The 8894-nt window shown below is 40.6% G+C and overlaps 1 long non-coding RNA gene across 1 annotated transcript; it reads right to left on the bottom strand.

Moving 5' to 3' along the window:
* Positions 1–4287: 4287 nt before the first annotated feature.
* Positions 4288–6683, bottom strand: LOC146963184 (uncharacterized). The gene is made up of 3 exons (XR_015034744.1): positions 6588–6683; positions 4886–5063; positions 4288–4431 (listed from the first exon to the last, which is right to left on the bottom strand). It is a non-coding gene; the product is annotated as an uncharacterized LOC146963184 (long non-coding RNA).
* Between the last annotated feature and the right edge of the window lie 2211 nt (positions 6684–8894).

The raw sequence follows: 8894 nt of genomic DNA, 5'->3' as shown, positions 1-8894 counted from the left end.
TTGGAGCAGTCACTCCTCGTAGACCAGAAGGTGGGTCCAGATCTGAAGTTTTCAGGTTCAGGTTTGGAGCAGTCACTCCTCGTAGACCAGAAGGTGGGTCCAGATCTGAAGTTTTCAGGTTCAGGTTTGGACCAGTCACTCCTTGTAGACCAGAAGGTGGGTCCAGATCTGAAGTTTTCAGGTTCAGGTTTGGAGCAGTCACTCCTCGTAGACCAGAAGTTGGGTCCAGATCTGAAGTTTTCAGGTTCAGGTTTGGAGCAGTCACTCCTCGTAGACCAGAAGGTGGGTCCAGATTCAGGTCTGAAGTTTTCAGGTTCAGGTTTGGACCAGTCACTTTTCATTGACAGACAGATGGATCCTGGAGACTTTGCTCTCAGTCTGTGGTTTGCAAACACAAACATGTCAGTCATTACAGTATTTTTCCAATCGCTAAAACACAATTTTGCAAACTAGCCTGGTTTTATAACACAATTCACAAAACCACACATAACACCCAAACTGCAGACTACACCCCATACATCCTGCAACATGAAGCACTGCAACCAGAACTACATATGACATCATCAAAATCAAACATTTGCACCAAACAGCTCACACTTCATTCATATGACCAGATTTTTGTCTAACTACACACTGTTGGACAGAATGAAAAACACTCTCATCTTTAGCTTTGTCATAAAACTACAATAGTTACACACACATGCTGTTGAAACATTTATCTTTTTATTTTTCACCAAACAAACAGTGAACTGAGCAAAAAATATATAGAAAAACCCTTCCTCTTCCTCCCCTTCTCACCCCCCACCCCCTCTTCCTCTTCCTCTCTCTGCAACGTCTTCTATTGTTGTTATGGTCTTTTAGTGCTTCCTTTTATTTATTTAGCTGCCAGGACCCTATTGTATTCCTAGGAATTCTTCTTTCTTTCTTCTTCTTCTGAGGAAATCATACTTCCCATTGGTGAAAACTCACCAAACTTTACAGAAATGTCCGACCCCATGCCAGATTTACTCAACTTCCTACCAAACCAACGGTACATGCTACAGTTTTCCAATTTTGACCAAACTGTAGCCCCAATACTGCTGAAACCTTTGTCCAATTAAACTCATTACAAATTAGGAAGTCAATCACTCTGTTTTTTTCAATAACTGTAAAACTTTTAAAATGTATCTCCTCCCACAATTTTTGCTCAATTGTCACCAAACTTGGTGGAAAGCATCTTCAGACCGTCCTCCACAAAACTCATTTCTCGGATTTTTGATTTATTGAAAATTGAGCCTACAGTGCATGAAAACGTTTGACTGTAAACACTACTGTAAACATATAGGCTACCATCAAATTCTTGATAAATACATTTTCAATCTTCCTGAAAAAAATTTGAGAATATTTTGAAGTCATGGTTGATGAAGTTTGGCAAATATCAGAATTTTATCTCCAAATCTGAATTTTTGAGAACATTTTGAATTCTGCTCTCATGGGAACAACTACAGTCAATGTAAGAGTGACATTTTAAACATCATATTTTCTCTTGAGAAGCAAAACACTTATCGCTAAAAACAAATCAACAACATTTCCATGCTGTCAAGATGCAATTCGTGTATTATCAGATTTTTGTTTAGATATTAGAATTTGTGACATTTTGACCATTTTTGAAATCTGCCTTGACAACTGCTGCCCGGCTTGTGACTCCCTGAGTCTATTTGAGAAGACACACACACTCACAGGCAATTAGCGAGTTAGTGAGTTAGGAGCTGGTTCTTGGTGTCAGAGGATGTGGGTTCAAGACCCAACAAGGGAGTTGATCAAAATACTAGACAAACAAATTCTTAGAGTCACAGTAGATGTTTAACAAATACATTTTACCTCTTTTTACAGTGGTTTCAAATCTGCCTGCACGACAGTGAATGGTTACTCAATTTGTGAAGCCACCGTGGTCTTTGGTTCAATCCTCAACTGGTGCAAAATGAACATTATAAGGTCAACTGTCCTGTCTTCCTGTTCTGCTGTTTGTTGCTCAGAATTTGCCTACCGTAAAACACCAAATAAAGGCCCGGGCGTTTATTTGCTTAAATCGCTCAAATCAACCGGCGTTTATTAGGGACCTGCGTTTATTTGGGACCTGCGTTTATTAATAGTGTTCAACCTGGACCTCCTTCTGGGGAAAGAGGCTTCACTCCGTGGCGGCAGGCGGCGGTGGAACGCTACATGCGTTTCTCAAGGCATTACTGTAAATACGGCCAGGGCGGACTCGTTCTCTGTCTCGCTGACCTTCGCGGTCCTGGCCCGCACAGGTACCAGGAGACCGAGACCCCCCGTCATGTCGGTCCTCCGGCCTCTCTGATCCGCCGCAAGTTACAAAAACCCTGCGGACGCCCAGTCTCTCCACTCCTCTCCCTCACTTCAGCACCTGTGTTGGCTCGCACCACCGTCCTTTTTTTTTTTTGATTGAATGAATGAAGTAGGCCTATAACTAATAATAATGTAACGTATAGCCTAACTAAATACGCGTATGAGTAATCAGACAACAGTAGGCTGTTTACGCTACTTTTTTTTTTTTTTTAAGTATATTTTTCGGCTTTTTTGCCTTTATTTGATAGTGATGACAGTAGAGATAGACAGGAAATGGGGAGGCAGAGAGAGGGGGAATGACACGCAGGAAGGGTCTGCCCGACGCGGGATTCGAACCGGGGACGCCTGCAGCGAGGACTGTAGCCTCTACATGGGGCGGCCGCTCTACCCACTGCGCCACGCACCGCCCCGTTTATGCTACTTTTAAAAGGAGTAAAGTCATTTAAAACGAGGAGCGAGCCGAGCCGACACTGTGCAGCCCAGGACAGGTGCTGAAGTGCGGATGAGAGGAGTGGACAGAGCGGGCAGGAGCAACCAGCCCAGAGGCGTCTCGTCGGTCCTCGGCCGTCTTTAACGTCACGAGACACCCGCTATATTTGCATAGAATATTTTTTGGCAACCAGAAAAACAATGTTTGACCCGGCGTTTATTTGGGATGGGCGTTTAATATAAAAAATATTTTGCTACACCCGGCGGTTAATTGGGACCGGCGGCAATTTGGGACTCGGCCATTATTTGAAGTTTTACGGTAAATTTGCCAGGACCCGATCCATCACTGCGCAGCAGCTATAATTAGGGTCCGGGCTGACCCTATTGTATTCCTAGGAATTCTTTCTTTCTTCTTCTTCTTCTTCTTCTTCTTCTTCTTCTTCTTCTTCTTCTTCTTCTTCTTCTTCTTCTTCCGAGGAAGAATGGCTGAAAAATCACCAAACTTTGCACAAAGGTCCAGTCCCATGCCAGATTCACTCAATTCCAAGGACACAATAAACGTATATTATTTATTTATTTATTTTTTATTAACCTTTATTTATACAGGTAAAAATCTCATTGAGACCCAGGGTCTCATTTACAAGAGAGACCTGATTGAAGTGGTAACAATTAACATTGAGGTGTTTACCAGGTGACATATCACATATATTGGCCAATTGAGCACCAGGATTCCTTCACATGAGTCTAATGACTGAATCATCTTCAGCTCAGTTTACAGTAGAAACCGTCTCTTACCGTGACTCTGGAGGTCCAGGTCCAGATCCAGGACTGAATTCTGGATTAAGCTCTTTGGCCCAGTCACTCCTCATGGACAGACAGATGGATCCTGGAGACTCTGCTCTCAGTCTGAGCTTCTGACCTCTGCAAACACAAACATGTTTTTATTGACATCACATTGATCACTGATCAGTTGATCACCAGAGGATCAGAGCACACTGTAACGTGGGGTTGGCGAGAAGCTTAGCCACGGATGCTAATAGCTCAGCTCCAGCACGAAATAAAATTGAGAGGCCGGAGACGAAGTGGAGGGATTTCCGCACTGTATATTTATTCACAGATACAGACCATACGAGCCAGGTTTCACGGCATAAACTATTACCCTCAGCAAAACAATAAACGGAGGACAAAGTAGTTCGTGACCTGTAGCCTTCACCAACGTCCACATTACTAAAGTCAAGGAAGTCGACAAGGGGAGAAAGGTGATAACAAGTGACCGAACAAAAGGAGGCGCCACCGTGTGGCGTTAACTGGTAGTGCACTGTTATACTCTGGCTGTTACAACACCGACAATGCTCAGCATCTGGACCCACTGGGTCAGCTGACAAATACATTCTAGGTTGTTTAGGGCCACAACACACACAGAGTTATTTCCTGTTCAGTGATGTTGCAGCTCAACACACTCAGCTCTGTTAGAGACAGTTAGGAGGTTTGGGTTAGTATCAGGTTTCTTACTGTGAGTCTGGAGGTTCAGGTCTGAAGTTTTCAGGTTCAGGTTTGGACCAGTCACTCTTCATAGACAGACAGATGGACCCTGGAGACTCTGGTCCGTCCTCCTCTTCCTCCACATTAACACCCATCTTCAGGACTTCAGTCGGTCTGAGAGGGAAACCAGAAACACACACAGTCTGATCACCTGTCACACACAAATACACTGAGGACAAACTATCATCACTGTCTCACAGTTGTTGACCTCCACCACTCAGAGTCCTTTCACATTAAATCCATGTTTATCCACTCACCACGACCTTTGACCTTTGACCTTTGACCTCTGAAGTTTTCTCAGGTCCTTGAGTTCAAGTCGATGTTTGTTCTGAATCTGAAGAAGTTTACAGTCGAGGTCAAACTGAGACAATGTGCTGACGTCTGTACGGACTACGACTGACTCTTTTTCTCTCCACAGTCCACACAGACAAACTGACTCTGATGCTTCAACAACTACTACTACAACAACAACAACAACAACAACAACAACAACAACAACAACAACAACAACAACAACAATAATGATAACAAATACAAATAATAATAATAATGTTGTGTTAATACTCACTTTACTCTGACTTCAGTTTCTCTCCTTCTGCTCCGTTCACTCTGAAATGGCGTCTGAACATATTTACTTTCACTTCCTCAGCTCTGCATTTACAGGATATCACGAGTCATTCATGGTGTTCCACAGTCTGTTGCCCGGTCAAGTGGCGCCACCTGCTGTGTATCTGTCGGTATTACACCTGTATGGAGAAATGACACCATGTACAAACAGTCAACTGAGAGAGAGATTTAAAGAAACAGGAGCAGCACAGAGACTCTCCACTAAGTTACATTCCAGTCTATTCTGTGTCTGATCTATCATAAATATTACTGGATTAGTTATGGACACATCCCACATGGTGTTTCTGACCTTGTGATTGGCTGCTCAGATCCTTCTGTTACTCTGTTATAACAGGACTTTATTTTTCTCTTACAAGAGCAGCTTTGTGTTCAGGTGACAGCTCACCTCTACGACTCTCGTTCCGCCGCTGGAGCTCAAAGGTCAGAGACAGTAAAGACACTGGTGTAGTCTATGTGATACTCACTGAATGCAATAATATTTCAGTTTACTGTACCCACTACACAGGGTTTTGTCTACCAGAAGAACTGCAATCAGCCCCAACTTTAAGCACTTTTAAATCCAGGTTAAAAACATTTCTATGTGTCTATGGCTGAGCCCTTTTAAACAACTTGAAATCTTAATCACTGTAAGTCCTCTTAATTGTTTTAATACAAATCAATATTTCATGCTTTAAAATTCATATTTATGCTCTATTTTAGTCTAGTTTTTATTTCATTATATTTATAGGCTATATATATATACTGTATATATATCCCTGTACTTTCATTTATTCATATTTTGCTTTTAATTCAATGTTTCCAATTTTTTACTATTTGGGGTTTTATGTTAATTTTATGTTGTTAGTTTTTCCCATTTCCAGTTCTTCCAGTTAAATGTTTTGTTTTTATGTTTTGGGTCGCAACAGCACGGAGACAACTTCTTCAGGAGAACTTTGAGAACAAACACCCGTGTTGGCACCGTCATTACACTCACCTGACTGACTCACCTTATCGCTCCACCCAGTCTAAACCAGAAAAACACTACGGCCCAACCACACAACAGACGGTAGCCTAGTTCCCAATCTAAGAACAACAGAACAATCCCCAAACCAAAATCCTCACAAAATATATATTCACCTCACTGCTAATAACTATAAACTATATAAAGACTGCTGTAGCTTCCTGATGAAATTCCCAAATATATTAATACGTTTGAACAGCTGTTGTTGGGTCCCCTATCTATAAGCATTTTTTTTTTTTGCTTCGTTGGGATTTCCCTTCATGTGTGCTGTGCATCATCTACATCTGTTTTTAAACTGTTCTTGTATATTATATATATTTTTTATAAATAATAATATATCTGAATCTGAATCATTGGCTATAGTCTAATGTTAATGACCTTCATCCCCAATACGGACCATACGGAGCTGATTCTGAACAAACTCGTCGGGTTTCACTTTTTTTTTTCCAACACATTTTAGGTCATTAAATGTAAACACAAAAGTTCATATTTGACCATTTGTTTTCTTGTTTTGTTTTGTTTTTTGACATTTTAGGAGAAGCAGAGTTTGTCTTGCAGTCTGAAAGGAAATAGTTAGCTACCCTGAATACAGACAGACAGACAGGAGTAACAACAACAATAATAATGTTGTGTTAACACTCACTTGTCTCAGACTTCAGTTTCTCTCCTCCTGCTCCGTTCTCTCTAAAATGGCGTCTGAACTGTTTCTCTTCCTCCTTCTGTGTTTACAGGAAATCATGTTCAAAGTTCATGGTGGCGGGCGGGGGAGGGGCAAGGCAAATGACCCGTTTTTACAGTTTGTCTAAAAGGGGAAGTCCCTTTGTACAGTAAAATGATTTGCTGTTGGATCTCTGTTGTACCTGTATGAACAGGTGACACCTGACACCATGTAGAAACAGTGAACTAAGAGATTTAAAGAAACAGCAGCAGCACAGAGACACTCCACTAATATATACTGTATATAAGTTACAGTTCAGTCTGGTGTCTTTTCTATGTTATTGGATTATAGACACATCCCGCCGTTACTTTGTGACTTTACGTTAGTGTGTGAACTTTATTTCTCTTTAATATCATTTGTAGCAGACCCTTGGATTCAATGAATGAAGCGGGGAGGCTCAAACGGGTGCTTTGTTTTATTGTCTGCTGTAGCACCGTGAAAGAAAAAAGGAGATTAGATTAGAGTGAAACATCATTAACAATTTCCTTGTAAAGATTCAAAAACCATCAATGAACTTATCCCTATTCAATATAAAATTAAAAGATACATTAGATAGTGTTTAAAATTAAATAAAAACCAGAAATCCTGAGGATAAATGGTAATAGCCCAGGAATTGAGGTCCACAAACCTGGTTCCACTTTACCAAGGGAGCTAATCATTTATGAAGCTGAAGATGCCGTCTGAGGAACCATCTGCCTCCTAATAACAATAAAACAACCTAAACAGACTGCAGCAACATACTCAGCATAAAGATAATAGGCTAAGTAACAATGCATAGTCCAGAAGGAAACTTACTCAGAGAACCACAAACAATCCAAACAAAGGAGACTCGGCAGCAACACACGCTGCACCGACCCAGAGGAGACAAAGGACGATGATGGAGATCTGCAGGTGAGTAGTAGTAGTAGTCTCCTCCCTTTACCTTGTTCCCTCAATGAAAGACTGGCCACTAGATGGCAGTCAGAGGTCATTTACTGGCACTTGAAGGAAAAGGGAGTCCCAACAGACAGAACAAGGAGGAAGCAATTAACTGTTATTCACATTATTTATTAGACCAGTACAGACTCAGTAGCCTATTGTAAATACTGAAAACCCACTTCTATCCACTCCAGGAAATAGACCAGACCGACTGTGATCAGCTGAAAACACTGCAGAGCTGAAACTGTCGATGGACAGAGTGATGATGGGTGGAGGCCGGTGGGCTGCTGTGGAACCATCTAGACTGAATGATAGGCTACCATTGGTCAGACTTTTAACTTAAACCAAGACAAGTGTAGAAGTGATACAAATGAAACTGTATTGGCAAATTATTTAAATACCAACTTATGATTTCAATACCAAACAAATTAACCTTTATCCAATATTTACCAATTCTTATTTCTTTGTCCAAAGAAAAAACAACAACCCTCAAACCATGGGATTCTTTGACAGAAGTATTTCTATTCTTTCATAACCAGCATGAATCACACATGAAATTACTGAGCTCGTGTCTGTGAAGTGGGGCTGTCACGATTAGGCTACTTGTTTTCACAGTTAATCATGGTATTAAAAGCCACAATTAATTAGGCTAATCGTAATGTTATGCCGGAACCATATAGACAGATGAGTGCCAAATAATGGGTTAAATTACATGATGTGAATTAACGTAACATTGAATTGGCTGGAATTTAAATGTAGTGTGTCATTTGTAATAAAAACAAACTAACATTTAAAATAAACTAAAATATTTGGTACTTGAATATTTCAACTGGTTCTATATTAATAGATAGCATACTAGAGTATTTTGTGTATAATTTGCAATGTTTATATTTTTACTAGATTTGATTCAACACATTCATAGTGTTGTGAAATTAATTAATGCATAATAATCGTGATAATATTAATGTCATGATTATTTCTCTACAATAATCGTACCAAGAAAATCGTGACATCCCTGTGAAGTTAGTGTAATTCCTTTCCCCGCCAGAGGGAGGCGCCTACACTATAAGACGGTCCTCTTCCTGTATTCACTCTCTTTTCGGGTGGAGATGTTTCCATGGGAACAAACACTCTAGATATGACATTTTGACAAATATTCTTGGTAAGATTTTGAGTTTTTGCAGTGGACACACCTGGATTCATCAGTTTGTCCAATAGTGTAAAACAGGAAATGTTTAAGTGTTTGTTGTTTAACTTGTTCAGGAAGTAGTGGAGCTGCATAAAGCTTATTGGACCTAAAACGCCGCCTCCGAA

This window comes from Trachurus japonicus, chromosome 22, assembly GCF_045865225.1.
Source record: "Trachurus japonicus isolate A0001 chromosome 22, Traja_1.0".
NCBI lineage: Eukaryota > Metazoa > Chordata > Actinopteri > Carangiformes > Carangidae > Trachurus > Trachurus japonicus.
Note: the sequence above shows the minus strand (reverse complement) of the source record. Positions and strands in the feature narration are given on the sequence as shown.